We start from the raw sequence: 16,520 nt of genomic DNA, 5'->3' as shown, positions 1-16,520 counted from the left end.
TGTCCATTTATCTTAAAAATTATGCCATCCTGTGGATTCTCAATTTCAACTGCCCCGTATGGAAAAACAGTTTTTACAATGAAAGGACCTGTCCATCTTGATCGTAACTTTCTAGGAAATAGATGTAAACGAGAGTCATAACAAAGAACTTTTTGTGCAGGTTCAAAAGATTTTTTTAGAATTGATTTATCATGCCTAATTTTCATTCGTTCTTTACAAAGTCTAGCATTGTCATATGCATCCCGACGAATTTCATTCAACTCACTTAGTTGTAATTTTCTAGCTAAACCAGCATCTGACAATTCAAAGTTTAATTTTCTAATGGCCCAATACGATTTATGCTCTATTTCAACAGGTAGATGACATGCTTTTCCATAGACTAGCCGTTACGGGGACATACCAAGAATAGTTTTATAAGCAGTACGGTAAGCCCACAATGCGTCAGAAAGTTTTAAAGACCAGTCTTTGCGTGATGGATTCACCGTTTTCTCTAAAATTAGTTTAATCTTCCGATTGGCTAACTCTACTTGGCCACTAGTCTACGGGTGATAAGGGGTTGCAATTCTATGGATGATACCGTACTTTTGTAACAGGATCTCAAAAGACTTATTATAGAAATGTTTTCCACCATCACTAATTATAACCTTGGGCATCCCAAACCTAGAAAATATGTTTTCTTTAAAAAATTTTAAAACTGGTTTGTGGTCATTTGTTCGACAAGACACAGCTTCTACCCATTTGGACACATACTCAACACCAACTAAAATGTACTCATATCCAAAAGACGGTAGGAATGGGCCCATGAAATCGATGCCCCACATATCAAAAATTTCAATAGCAGTAATGGGCTGAAGAGGCATCATTTGCCTACGAGTTAGACTTCCAACACGTTGACATGGGTCACATGTTCTACAGAACTCGTGGGCATCTTTAAATAGTGTAGGCCAATAAAAACCACATTGTAACACCTTAGCTGCCGTTTTCTTAGATGCAAAGTGTCCTCCGCAAGCACTGGCATGACAAAAAGAGAGTACACTTCGCATCTCATGATCCGGTATGCATCGTCTAAAGATTTGATCATTACAATACTTGAACAAATAGGGGGCATCATAATAATAACTCCTTACTTCACGCAAGAAATTATTCTTATCATTCGATCTCCAATGCTCCGGCATCCGGTTCGTGACAAGAAAGTTTACAATATCAGCATACCATGGCATAGTAGAAAGTGCAAACAGCTGCTCTTCGGAGAATGAGTCCTTGATGGGAAACTGTGGCACCGAATCATTAAAAACTAGCCATGATAAATGGTCAGCAACCACATTCTCTACTCCCTTTTTATCTTTGATAGTGACGTCAAATTTTTGGAGTAGAAGTATCCATCGTATTAAGCGTGGTTTGGCTTCTTTCTTATCCAGTAAATATTTTAGCGCTGCATGGTCCATAAAGATAACAATAGGAGCACCAAGGATATAAGAGCAAAATTTGTCTAATGCAAATACTACTGCAAGCAATTCCTTCTCGATGGTGGTGTAATTCATTTGAGCATCGTTCAAGGTTTTGCTTGCATAGTAAATGACATATGGCTTATTATCCTTGTGTTGTCCTAGGACAGCTCCTATCGCATAGTCGCTAGCATCGCACATGATCTCAAAAGGTAATGACCAATCAGGTGGTCGCACGATAGGTGCAGTGCTAAGCATAGACTTCAACTTTTCAAATGCCTCTTGACAGGTTTCAGTCCAATTGAATGGTGTATCAAGGGCTAGGAGGTTACATAATGGTCGAGCTATGACACTAAAGTCCTTGATGAACCTCCTATAAAATCCGGCATGACCCAAAAGTGATCTAACATCTCTAACCGTCTTGGTTGCAGGTAGCTTGGCGATTAGGTCAATCTTAGCTCTATCAACTTCCATGCCCTTCGATGAAACAATATGTCCTAGGACAATTCTCTTTGGCACCATGAAGTGGCATTTCTCCCAATTCAGTATCAGATTCTTTTTCATGCATCGAGCTAAGACTGCTTGTAAATGTGACAAGCAATCATCAAAAAAGTCGCCAAAAATAGAGAAATCATCCATAAACACTTCTAAAAACTTCTCGTTCATGTCTTCAAAAATACTGAGCATGCATCTTTGGAATGTTGCAGGTGCATTACACAACCCGAATGGCATCCGACGGAAAGCAAATGTGCCAAAAGGACAAGTGAAGGTAGTCTTCTCTTGATCTTCTGGTGAAATCTCGATTTGGTAGTATCTGGAATAGCCATCGAGAAAACAATAAAAATCGTGTCCTGCAACTCTTTCCAAAACATGGTCTAGAAAGGGTAGGGAAAAGTGATCTTTTCTGGTGACCAAATTCAATTTTCTGTAGTCAACACACATGCGCCAACTCGTCGGAACACGAGTTGGGACTAGTTCACCCTGCTCATTTTTGACTACTATCAGACCCGCTTTCTTGGGCACGACTTGAGTAGGACTTACCCACTTGCTGTCGGAAATTGGCTAAATAATACCCACATCAAGCAACTTGAGGACTTCTGCTTTAACCACATCTCTCATTGTCGGATTCAGCCTACGCTGCATTTGCCTTGTGGTTTTGGCATTGTCCTCCAAATATATCCGGTGCGTGCAAATTAAAGGGCTAATCCCCTTCAAGTCGGCAATAGACCACCCTAAAGCTCCTTTATGATTCTTTAGAACACCAAGTAATTTTCTTTCTTGGGCATGATCAAGATCAGATGAGATGATTATAGGGAAAGTGTCCTCGGGTCCAAGAAAGGCATACTTGAGTTCCTTCGGTAAAGGTTTCAACTCGAGCTTAGGTGCTTGTTCATGGGATGGTACTATCTTTGCTTCTCGATGTGGCAACTGTTCAAATTCCTCTATTCTCGGTCTCCACCCATTGACCATCATGACATCCGAATTATCTAAAACAGGTGGGACCACATCATCAGCAGTACCTTCAGAACACCAATCTATTAAACCATTGTCGGCCGATTCAGTAAATGTTTCTTTTAACAGATATTCTTCCGCAATGGTTTCAACCCATTCAACCTCTTTACTTTCTTCATGATCACTGGGTTGTTTGCCTATACTAATAATGTTCAGTTCCAAGGTCATATTGCCAAAAGAAAGCTTCATGACACCATTCCTACAATTGATCAATGCATTAGAAGTTGCAAGGAATGGACGTCCTAAGATGACCGGAATCTGAGATGGTGAATTGGAAGCCGGATGTGTGTCCAGTACAATAAAGTCAACAGGAAAATAGAACTTGTCTACTTGGACCAACACATCTTCGATAATCCCTCTAGGGACCTTCACTGACCTGTCAGCTAATTGTAAGGTAATAGTTGTTGCTTCAACTCACCCAAACCGAGTTACTCATATACTGTATATGGCAACAAGTTCACACTCGCTCCCAAATCTAGCAATGCTCGCTCAATCCTAAAATTGCCAATGATGCACGAGATAGTTGGGCAACCGGGATCCTTATATTTAGGGAGAAGGTTATGCTGTAAAATCGCACTCACATTTTCAGCCAGAAATGCCTTCTTCTTGACATTTAGTCGACGTTTGACAGTGCACAAATCCTTCAAAAATTTTGCATATGAAGGCACTTGTTTAATTGCATCAAGAAGAGGTACATTGATTTTTACTTGCTTAAAAAGCTCAAGAATTTCAGAGTTTGGTTCAAGCTTTTGCAAGGGCTTTAATCTTTGTGGAAATGGTGCAGGAAAAGGACATTTAATTTTTTCAGTAGATGTTTGTGCTTCAGTTTCTTCGGTATCCTTTTCTTTTGTCTTGGGAGGATCAGAATCAGGTATGACTTGTGTTTGTTCTAGGACTGTTCGGTCAATAACCTTTCCACTTCGCAAAGTTATTATACTCTTCGCTTGTTCTTTATGCGAAGTTGAAGATGATGCATTGCTACCGCCGTAGACTTGAGGGTTAGGTTGTGGTTGAGCTGGTATCTTGAGCACTTAAAGCAATGGTCAGCGTTGTCAGTTGATTTCTTAATTCATCATTGATTTTAGCTTGACCTTGCATGAAAGATTGCAAAGTTTCTTCGAGACTGGGTTTTTGAGGGGGTGCGTGTGCATAATGAGGTTGCGGAGGTGGAGGAGTTGGGTTATATACTTATTGAGGTTGGTCATTCCTCCACCTAAAATTTGGATGGTTCTTCCATCCAGGGTTGTAAGTACCCGAAAAAGGATTATTAAAAGATTTTTGATAGGAATTCATAACATTGGCCTGATCGTGCAAGACTTCCTTGAATGCGGGTATTGTGGGGCAATCAATGGTGAGATGACCAGGCATCTCACTAATCCTACAACACTCGTTGTTATGTTCTATGGTCTTGACGGGTTTAATCCTTCTAAGTTCAATTTTCTCTACCTTCCTAGTAAGGGCTGCCATTTTAGCCTGAATATCATCCTGAGTACTAAGGTTGTAAAGGCCCCCATGTCCAATGTTAGTAGGCTTAGGCAAAAGTTTATTCACTCTATCCCCTGTATCCCATAATTGTGCAGTCTCTGCGAGAGAGTCTAAATAGTCCCATGCCTCATCGGGTTGCTTTTCCAAAAATAGACCATTGCACATGGTCTCTATAATTGTGGAGACAACCCTTCGTAAAAGAAACTAATGGTTCTCCATGTTTCAAACCCGTGATGAGGGCAAGAGAGAAGCAACTCTTTAAATCTCTCCCAGCATTCATAAAATGTTTCATGGTCTTTTTGTTGAAAATTACTAATGTGCCTTTTCAAAAAATTAGTCCTTTGTGCGGGAAAGAATTTTTTCAAGAATTCTCTTTGCATATCATGCCATGTTCCTAGCGATCTAGGTCTCAAGGAGTTCAGCCATGTTTTGGCTTTGTCCTTTAAGGAAAAAGGAAACAATATCAATTTAAGGACATTTTCCGATACATTTGGTACTCTAAATGTGATGCTAATTTTCTCAAAATCCTTAAGGTGAAGATAAGGGTTCTCGGATTCCATCCCATGATACTTGGGCAGCAATTGAATTACTCCTGGTTTGATTTCAAAGTGTCCTACGTTTTCAGGAATAATCATGCATGAAGGTTGACTAGTCCTAGTGGGGTGTAAGTATTGTCGAAGTGTCATAACTGGGGGTCTACCTTCATCACCATGGTGACTTCCTACATCATCATCAGCCATCTCACCAGATCTGAGATTTTGCGAAAGAGTTTCAATAGTATGATCTAAGGAATTGTCAAAAGTTTTTCGATTCAAACGCCCAGTGTTGTCCCTATTCCAACCTAGCATACAAAATTTAATTTTAATTAATTTTTTTTATTTGTTTTTTTTAATGATCACCCTTGCTCTTTTCTTAAAGTTCTTATCAATTTTCAATTAGCAACAAGGGTTAAAGAGATATGATAATAATAAAATTCTGATTCTAAAAAAAAATAAACGCAGAAAATTCAAAACAGACAGCAGCAAGGTTTTAGATTAATATAATGGTCTTAAAAGTCTCAGAATGTCAATCTGACCGTTCAGATGAAAGAAACACAGGTCCTACACCAGACGACCAAATTTGAGTTCCATCAGACGGTTAATTATTTTGATATAAGAGTTTGATGCAGACTGTGCAGGGAAAAAAAAACAGCAGTAAAGATTTTTTTTTCAGTTTTAATTTTACTATAAGGTTCAACCTAACTACAAGGTACTAATTAAATCTAAAATTATACTAATAACTAAGCCGTTCCCCGGCAACGGCGCCAAAAACTTGACGCGTTGGCAAAAATGTTTTCGCGAAACTAATCTCCCAAGTATAGAAGAATCGTACAAGTAGTAAAATCTCGGAAGTCCGAGATCGAATCCTCAGGAAACGTTCTATGGATTATTAGCGTAATTTTTAGATGTAATTTTTAATTGATTTTCAGAAATTAAAAACAAAGAATGATATGCAACTAAACAAAGTTCAATGAAATAGATAAATGATAGGGATCTGGAATCTCCCTTGATAATATTGCATCCAAGAAATAAACTCTAAGGTTCTTGATTAAAGATTAATGGTAGGATAGATCTAATCATGGTATATGTTTCATGAATATATGAACTCAATTTCTAAGCATTCATCGTGCTTTCTACGTCTACGACAAATCAAATACTAAAGCAATCCATATATCAATAATCATAATCCATTAAAGAGCTATCTACGAAATAACAATGCATGGATCAAGAATATATCAGTAAATATAAGTCATTCAAAGCAAAAGTTTAGAGTTTACTTCAAAGAGCAATACATCAAAGGTTCCTCCATCACCCTCCCTAAGAAATTAGCCCTCCATAAAAGACATTAGCCACTTTTCTCTTTTTTTTTTCTTTTTCTTTTCGGAAACAGGGCATCCCCTGTTTCCCTTTTCTTTTTTTTTGAATAACAGGGGCTCCTCTATTTTTTCGAATGAACTATCCCCCCCCCGTTTGCCAGCCGAGAGCCCTCCTATATCTCCCGATGGGTCACCTGATCACACAAGATGCTCCTCTCCTGCTGGCTTCCGAGTATCCCGGACGCTGAGGAGTAGATCTGGGAACGGAAGATGTTCGCGGACGGTTGGGCTTGAGCACGAATCCGGAAGACGAGCAGATGGATCGGAAGGAAGCACGGACGCGGGTGATGCCTCGTGGGATGCTGGAACGTTCGCTAGAAGGCTGGGATCTGTTGGAATGCATGGGAGATGAACCGTGGACGGCTGCAACGCTTCACAGGATGCTGGGATCACGGTGTAAACGCGCGGATGAAGCGGATGCAGAAGACTGGGAGACTGCGGATTATGTGGCCCGATCGAAGGGGATCAGGATCTCTTCCACACGGGCGGATCGCTGATGTGGCTGGAACTTGGACTTGTGGAAGAAGCTGGGATGCTTGAAGAATCGGATGCGGACGAGATGCTTCATGGGATGCTGATGCTGAAATCACGGGGTGAAGTCAGGATGACGGTTGGGAGGAAGCTTGAACGCAGATGGATGAGGCTTGGGTGCTGCTGGGAGGATCCAATGCTGAGAGCTGGACGATTGCACGCGGGAGAAGCGGACTCGGACGGACGTGGCATGCTGGGAGGGTGCACAGACACTGGATGAGGGGCACACGTTGGGCTGCTCGGGAGAAGCAGACGCGGAGAATGCTTCGCGATTCTTCCACGCGGGCGGATGGGCTGCACGCGGCTTAGATGCTTGGGCTCATAGAAGACTGAAGCTGCGATGAAGCGGACAGCTGAACTTGACCTCCTTCTAGTGTGCAACTGGGGTTGACACAAGCGGTTGGCTGATCACCTGTAGTGATGCATATTTTTGGACCCAATGTGCATTTTAGCTTTGATTTCCGATCACTTGCACCCCACAAAAATATAATATTAATACAGCACTTCTATCATTATTTGTTAGTAATAATACTAATTTAAGTGATGTATAGATCGCACTTTTGTACTTTCATCAATTGGGAATGATGTTCCCATGCTAACCTCGGTCAAGGTCTGGTTGTCAAAAGAGTTCTCCATGAAAGACCTTGGGAAAGCATCCTACATTTTGGGGATTAAGGTCTATAGAGATAGATCTAAAAGGATGCTTGGCCTGTCACAGAAGATGTATATAGAGGAGGTACTGAAGAGGTTCAGTATGGAAAACTCCAAGAGGGGTCTATTACCCCTAAGGTATGGGATTCATCTCTCCAAGAAGATGTGCCCCAACACATCTGAAAAGGATACAACGCATGAGCAAGATCCCTTATGCTTCGGCAATAGGGAGCCTCATGTATGCCATGCTATGTACACGACCTGATATAGCCCTTGTTGTGAGTGTCACTAGCAGATATCAGTCGAATCCAGGTGAAGAGCACTGGACTGCTGTGAAGAACATTCTTAAGTACTTAAGAAGAACTAAAGATTTGTTCTTGATTTTTGGAGGATCATCAGAGTTAAAGGTAGAAGGATACACAGATTCAGACTTCATGACTGATATTGATGATAGAAAGTCTACATCTGAATATGTGTTCTTGTGCAATGGTGGTACGGTAAATTGGAAGAGTTCCAAACAACCGATCATTGCTGATTCTACCATGGAAGCTGAGTATATCGCCGCCTCTGAAGCTGCAAAGGAAGCCTTCTGGTTCAAGAAATTCGTTGCAGAGTTAGATGTAATGCCATCAGATGCCATCACACTCTACTGCGATAATAATGGCGCCATAGCTCTTGCTAAGGAGCCAAGGTCTCATCAGAAGTCCAAGTATATAGAGCGGCGCTTTCACCTCATACGCGATTACCTCGAGAAGAAATATGTCGAGGTGCAGAGAGTAGACTCCGCGGACAACGTGGTGGACCCGCTCACTAAGCAGTTAAATCAGCAGAAGACTGAAGCCCACCTTGAGAAGATGGGACTTAGATATATGACTGATTGGCTTTAGTGCAAGTGGGAGATTGTTAGACGTATGCCCTAGAAGCCAATCTGGCGGACACATTATTAATTCTGGGACATAAATTTGTACTTGACTTTATTATTATTGAATAATAAATGGGCATTCTTTTCATTCATATTGTTTATGTGTCTATGAATCGTTCAAGAAATTAATAAGATGATGATACATATTCTCAAGAGTTGAGAATTTGAGTCATGTATCATTGGCTTTTAAATTTTAAATGCTCCTGATCAATGGATCATCACGAGGACGGTGATCGATCCGATCAGTGCACAGATTGCTTTCCTTATGGATGGACGAGACTCGAGTCCACAGTGTAGAGACACTGAAGTGAGAGTGCAGGTGCTTGTTAGAGAACAAGGGTACTGAGCGTGACCAAGACAAGAAGTCACTTGGATGTCTATCCACTCGTCAGTGACTTGCTTGATGTTGCAGTAGTGTGACTGGTGAAAGTTATTCTTAGGTTCTTCGGTGTTTAGCATGCTGAATTTTTTTTTCTTTTGAAAACCATGGCTGAACCTGATCGGGTTGCCTACGTACCCCTTCACAAAGGGAATCAAGCCACACGTAGTTTTTTTAAAGTTGCAAAAATACAGCGGAAAAATGAATCAAACAATTTAATTCATGCATGCTTACAAGATCAAATCTAGAAATCAGCACATTAAGAACACATAGGATTATGCCGGAATCGTTTAAACAATTATGCTAAAACTTTTATGCATGATTAACTATCAGATCTGAAACTTAAGAACTCTATTCCAATTAATCTTCGAATATCCATCGAATGGATTCTGGAGATAGCTCCGTGAGGAGCCCCAAAAGAGGGCAAAACCTCGGGGAATCGGACCTAGACCTTGACACCATAATAAATGATTAATGCTAGATTAATACCTTTTATGATGGATGAAAGTTGTGAATCTGATTCTTGACTTCGCAGCCACGCACACGAATGGCCTCTACGAGAAGTACACGCGAAGTCCTGAAGGATCTTCTTCCGCAACAGTGCTAGCAGCTGCAGAACACTTGAAAGCTGAAATCTGCCCGCCGGGATTCAATCAACTCTTGATCAATCGTCTTGAAGCAGATAGAGATGAGGTTTGTAAGAGAAGTAGAGGACTCAGATCTGATCTTGAATCTTCTAGATATTCACCCTGAAAACCCTATCTAAAATGGAGAAGAAGAGGAGGAGGAGGTGGGTGAGGAAGAAGGCTGCAATGGATGTGTTTTCGGTGCCCATGTTTGACCCCTTTTAATGGCCTCCGAATTTTCATTCAAAATTCGAAATTTATTTTCAGAAAACCTCCTTTAGTTGGCACATGCAAAGAAATAGGAACAACCCAAATCAGATCTCAACCAAATCTGATTTAAATTCAAATTTTAAACACATGTGCAAGAGGGGAGAGATTTGAAATCCATGCAGCAGAATTTTCCTACCTCTTGTCGCATATATTTCATTTGAATTTCGAATTTAAATGATTCAGAGGTTCACACGCCAGCTAGGAAAGTTATTTCATATATGAAATCATTTAATATATTGCTTAATGTTTGAATTCAAATTCAAACAATAAACAATGTCGCCATGTGTCAAGCAATGGGTCCATGCGCCATGCAATAATTTTGGTTTATTTAAAATTCATGAAATCCAATTCCATGTCACCACTAATTGCCACATCATCTGAGCCTAATCCTCTTGGGTTGCACCTAATCAAATTTGGTCAAACCCGGTTTAAAACAAAGCAATTTGGTTGAACCCAATCTAATCAGGTCAAACCCTGATTGAGCTCAAATTGAATCCAATTCAATTTTTGGCTCATCCAAACTCAATCAAATTGAATTAATTACTTTGTGTTGGACCTAATCCAATTAGGTCAATCTCCAATTAAGAACAAATTAATTTAAAATTAATTTGATCAGCTTAAGTCCTTTTTGGTTCTGACCTAATCCAATCAGGTCAAAACCCTGATTGAGCCCAAACTTGAATCCAATTCAATTTGGCTCATTCTTAGCACAATTACTCAATCAAATTGAGTTTATTAGTAATTTAATTACTAATTAATCCTTCAATAATTACTTTAATTATTTTATAAGATAATTTGACAATTAAATTGACCAAATTATCCCCGAATAATTCTTAATCATTCATCAGCTTTCTTGATCAATCAGGAATCTTCTATGCGTGTGACCTCATAGGTTCGAACCTAAGCCGGTAGTATAGGAACAATTTCTACACTAATCGATGTGACCATCTAGCAATGGTACCCGACGTCCGGATAGGCTGAATATATGCGAAGCAAATATTCTGGAACCCTGAACTATGGTTACTGTATAATTCAATCCCTTTGACTCCTAATGCCAGGATGACTTAGAGCTCACTGTCAACCCTATAATTAGTACATCCATTATGTGATTAACTTTAGATATCCTGTGACTCCTCACTGGGATTACCCTGGCCAAGGTTTTGCTAAATTAATCACAAGACATTATCTTCTGTTTTCAGGAGGGGTCAATTCTATCTTGACTCACAACTGACTACGCAAAATACTTGACTGCACCCAGCGACCTTCCGTCACTGAATTAGAAATTCAGGTAGTCCGGTACCAAAGTACAGTGAGTTGCTTGCTAGTCACAGGTTGCGGTCTCAGATCAGAGGGCCAAACTTATACCCATATCCACTCGGAACATCTCTCGACAGTAGAGCGTTCCGGAATTGGTCACGTTCAGTGAAATGTACTCCTACACTTCACCTGTGTGGCATACCAGTGTCTCCACACTCTTTGGTTAAGAGGACAACCAACGTATATGTCACACAACGACCTAATTTTGATAATGTTGTCGTCCTAGTAACAACATATCATTTCGTCGCGAACAAGTTTAAGGACTCAAAGATAAATCCTCCTTTATCATAACATAAGTCCTAAGGACTTCATCATATAAGAGTTCATTTGAAGATGAAATGATGAATAATGCCAAATAACACTTTATTAATTTGTCAATTCATTTACAAAATTCAATCATCAATATGCTGACGATTGACATTTAGGATATAAATCCCAACATCTCCCACTTAGCCTAATGCCAATCGGCACAGTATCTAATAACCATCTTCGACTTGTGTTCGTCGAACTCTTTGATGCCGAGGACTTTGGTAAATGGGTCGGCCAGATTTTCTTTTGTGTCAATCTTCTGAAGATCAATATCACCTCGATCGATGATCTCTCGAACCAGGTGGTAGCGACGTAGAATATGCTTGGTCCGCTGATGTGCTTTGGGTTCTCTTGCTTGAGCTATGGCCCCAGTATTGTCACAAAATACAGGCACTGGACCATCAATGGAGGGTGTCACTCCAAGCTCGGTGATGAACTTCCGCAACCATACAGCTTTCTTGGCGGCATCAGATGCTGCGATATATTCTGCTTCACATGTAGAATCTGCCACTGTATGCTGCTTGGAACTCTTCCAGCAGATGGCCCCACCCTTAAGAGTGAAGATATATCCTGACACGCTCTTGCTATCATCTTGATCTGACTGAAAACTTGAATCAGTATATCCCTCAAGTTTTAAGTCAGAATCACCATAGACAAGCCACTGATCTTTAGTATTTCTCAAATACTTAAGGATGGTTTTTACAACCTTCCAGTGGTTGCTACCTGGATCAGACTGGTATCTGCTCACTACTCCTAGTGAGTATGCCACGTCTGGTCTAGTACATGTCATGGCATACATTTTAGATCCCACTGCCGAAGCATATGGAATTCTATCCATACTCTCTCTTTCTTGAGGGGTTGTCGGACAATCCCTTTTAGAGAGGTTAATTCCATGGCCCATCGGAAGATAGCCTTTCTTGGAATTAATCATACTGAACCTCTTCAGTATAGTATCAATGTGTGGATTGGGATAATCCAAGCAATCTTTTACATCTATCTCTATAAATCTTCATCCCTAGGATGTAAGATGCTTCTTCCAAATCCTTCATGGCAAATTGAGATGATAGCCAAACCTTTATTCCTTGTAATGCAGGAATGTCATTCCCGATTAAAAGAATGTCATCCACATACAAAATAAGGAATATAATAACGGAACCATTTGTCCATTTATAAATGTAAGGTTCCTCTTCATTCTTAATGAAGCCATATGTTTTGATTACCTTATCAAAACATATATTCCAACTCCGTAAAGCTTGTTTTAATCCATAAATGGATTTTTGAAGCTTGCACACTTTAGACTCATCTGCAGATGTAAAACCTTCAGGTTGTATCATATACACTTTCTCTTCTAAATCTCCATTTAGAAATACGGTCTTTACATCCATTTGCCAGATTCATAGTCTAAATGTGCTGCCAATGCAAGCATAATCCGAATGGACTTGAGCATTGCCACAAGAAAAAACGTCTCGTCATAGTCAATACCATAACGTTGACGATAACCCTTGGCAACCAAACGGGCTTTATAGGTCTCTACCTTTCCGTCTGCACCCCGTTTCCTTTTGAATATCCACTTACACCCTATAGATTTAATTCCTTCGGGTGGGTCAACTAATGTCCAAACATCATTGACCTTCATGGATTCCATTTCGGATTGCATGGCTCCAAGCCATTTATCAGAGTCATACCTCTGCATTGCATCCATATATGTGATCAGATCCTCATCGTTTTCATCAAGTTCGATAGGATCCCCATCCCGGACCAAGAAACCATAGTATCTGTCCGGCTGACGTGGTACTCTACCCGATCGCCTTAATGGTGCATCTAATATGGGTTCTGGATCTGATCTAATCAAATCCGACTCAACTGGTTCAGTAGATGGTGTTGGATCTTCTGCATGTTGAACTTCTCTAAGCTCAATATTAGAGCTATTTATTCCTTCACCACGGAATTCCTTTTCTAAGAAAATTGCTCTATTGTTTACGAACAACTTTTGTTCTTCAGCAAAGTAGAAGTAATATCCTTTAGTTTCTTTAAGGTAACCAACAAAGAAACATTTGTCAGACTTGGGTTCAAGTTTGTCTGTCTTCAAACGTTTGACGTACGCCGGACACCCCCAAATCCTAAGGTGAGAGAGCATCGGCTTGCGTCCAGTCCACATCTCATGTGGTGTTTTATTTACAGACTTACTTAGAATCTTAGTTAGAATATAGCAGGCTGACTCAAGAGCATATCCCCAAAAGGATATGGGCAGATTAGCAAACCCCATCATGGATCGAACCATGTCTAACAGAGTTCGATTTCTCCTTTCTGACACACCATTATATTGTGGTGTACCAGGAGGAGTCCATTGGGAGAGAATCCCATTTTCTCCTAGATATGTCAAAAATTCACTGGAGAGGTATTCACCTCCTCGATCTGGTCGAAGAGTTTTAATACTCTTTCTAGTTTGTTTTTCTACTTCATTACGATATAATTTGAATATTTCAAATGATTCAGATTTATGTCTCATTAAATAGACATAACCATACTTAGAAAGGTCGTTTGTAAACGTAATGAAATATGAATACCCACCTCTAGCATCTATGCTCATTGGCCCACATACATCAGAATGTACAAGGGTCAATAAATCACTGGCTCGTTCACCTTTTCCGGTAAAAGGTGATTTGGTCATTTTACCAAGAAGACATGATTCACAGGTTGTCAATGATTCACAATCATTAACATCAAGAATTCCCTTTTTACTTAACATGTTCATCCTGTTCTTGTTAATATGACCTAGCCTATGATGCCAAAGGTAGACATCCGTGACATTATCTATTCTAGGGCGCTTATTGGATTTATACATTACATGAACAGGCTGTGACAAAATGTAAATGCCATTCTCAAAATTCCATTCATTACAACAACACCATTCCAAATGACATTGCAATAATCCTTTTTTATTGATATTTCATAACCATTCTTGGCCAAAAGGCCTACAGAAATGATATTCAATAGAAAACTTGGACAATAGTGACAATCACTAAGGACATTTACATGAGAGTTGAATTCAAGTTTAAGAATTCCTAAAGCTAGAACTGGAACTGGTCTTCCATCTCCAACATTCAGGAACCTTTCTCCTTCTTCAAACCTCTTACTGACTTGTAGCCCCTGCAACAAATTGCAAATATTAAAAGGACTACTGGTATCCAATACCTAGATCGAATTATCACAAATAGAAAAATTGCAAGGTGTTATCATATAAGTACCTTGATTGGCAACTGATTGCCCATTTTTCTTAGGCCGGTTCGGATCGAGGGATGCAATGTAAAGAGGACAGTTCCTCTTCCAATATCCTTGCTTCTTGTAGAAGAAGCACCCCGCCTTGCTCTGATCAGTCTTTTTATTCTTTTTCTGACTAGGCTGAGCATGGTGCACCTGTTTCTTTTGGATTTTTTTTTTCCCTTTCTTAAAGGAGCGACCCTTGGATGAACCTCCCACTAAGTTCACCGTCTTCTTAAGAAGTTGGTGATCATTCTCAAACGTCTGTAGTAACCTGATAGGTGCATGAAAATGTACCTTTTAACACTACCACTTTAGGCTAAATTGTTAAGACTTAAGCATGATTTGGATATTTTTATGATATTTTTCTAATCTGAACTTTACTTCACAAAGTGTCCAAGTCTTAATTGATTTTGGTGATTTTATTGTAGGAATGGAGTTAAGAAGATTGAATATCCCATTGCAGTCCGAATGAAATGAAACTTGGTAGAGATGAAGTAGACATGTTGAGGTTTCATATGCATCAAGAATCAGGTCAATTGGAGCTCCAGAGAGAAAGTTATGAAGTTGCAAAGTTAGGTTTCCCTAAACCGCCAGCCTGGGCCCTGACAGATCAGACCTTTGTGTAGTATTTTGATGATTTCGAGAGCTACAGAAGTCCAATTGAGATGATTCAAATTTTGTTGGAAACTAGACTTCCAGAGCTTTCAAATGACTATAAGAACATAAAATTTGAAGATCAGATGCGATCTGGAGAGTCTCCCGAACTTCATGCTGACGTTGGTGCTCGAGGGTAAAGTCGGAAAAACACATGCAAACGTGTCTAAGTCGTGTTTCCTAGGGTTTTTAGCCCCAAAATCATATATATACTTGGGGAGCACGCCGTTCTAAAGAGAAAAAAGGCTGCATTACAAAGAAATCATCAAGAGGAGCCAAAAATTCATGGAGAGCTAATTCTTTGGTGAAGCTAGGGATGAACTCGCTTGGATGATGGTAGTTTCATTTATATTTGATCTATGTAATAGATTCTCATGTTGATACAATTTTTGTTTATCATTTCTCATCCATAGATCTTTCTTGTGTTGGAATAATCTTGAACCTATTCTTTTCATAGATTCAGCCATGTCTTTTTCTATAGAATTGTTGAGGTGCTTGATTATATCTAGATTTGATTGTTTATCCAGTTAGTGTGATTTTTTGCTGAAATATTGCCATTGGGTATATTTTTGTCTTTGAATCTGAGTCTAAAAGGATAACAATCCTTGGTTTTAAAAGAGGAGAATGATTTTCTAGAATTATCACTAAATATTTTGATTGTAATGCTATATCCTCCAATTAGAGAATCTGGTGCTATGATCTCTAATTGAGTTATCCAATGGATCAAATATGAATGGAATTACCTGATTCAAGTGAGGAATTCCCGATGCTTTGCTGCCATTAATTCTGGTCACATCTTTTCACTACTACAATCTAATTGTCAATTTACTTTTAAACATTCACATCACATTTTACTGCTTTGATATTGCCATTGGGTATATTTTTGTCTTTGAATCTGAGTCTAAAAGGATAACAATCCTTGGTTTTAAAAGAGGAGAATGATTTTCTAGAATTATCACTAAATATTTTGATTGTAATGCTATATCCTCCAATTAGAGAATCTGGTGCTATGATCTCTAATTGAGTTATCCAATGGATCAAATATGAATGGAATTACCTGATTCAAGTGAGGAATTCCCGATGCTTTGCTGCCATTAATTCTGGTCACATCTTTTCACTACTACAATCTAATTGTCAATTTACTTTTAAACATTCACATCACATTTTACTGCTTTGATATTTCTTTTTAGTTTTGTAGTTCCTTTTAGTGTTCCTACCTTCTCCCTGTGGAATCGACACC

At 39.5% G+C, this 16,520-nt stretch overlaps 1 pseudogene; it reads left to right on the top strand.

Moving 5' to 3' along the window:
* The first annotated feature begins 4,667 nt into the window (after positions 1-4,667).
* Positions 4,668-4,765, top strand: LOC120106015 (annotated as a pseudogene).
* The last annotated feature ends 11,755 nt before the right edge of the window (positions 4,766-16,520 follow it).

Source organism: Phoenix dactylifera, unplaced genomic scaffold (assembly GCF_009389715.1).
Source record: "Phoenix dactylifera cultivar Barhee BC4 unplaced genomic scaffold, palm_55x_up_171113_PBpolish2nd_filt_p 000431F, whole genome shotgun sequence".
In the NCBI taxonomy this organism is placed as follows: domain Eukaryota; kingdom Viridiplantae; phylum Streptophyta; class Magnoliopsida; order Arecales; family Arecaceae; genus Phoenix; species Phoenix dactylifera.
The sequence above is the reverse complement of the archived record's forward strand: the minus strand, read 5'-3'. Positions and strand labels throughout refer to the sequence as shown.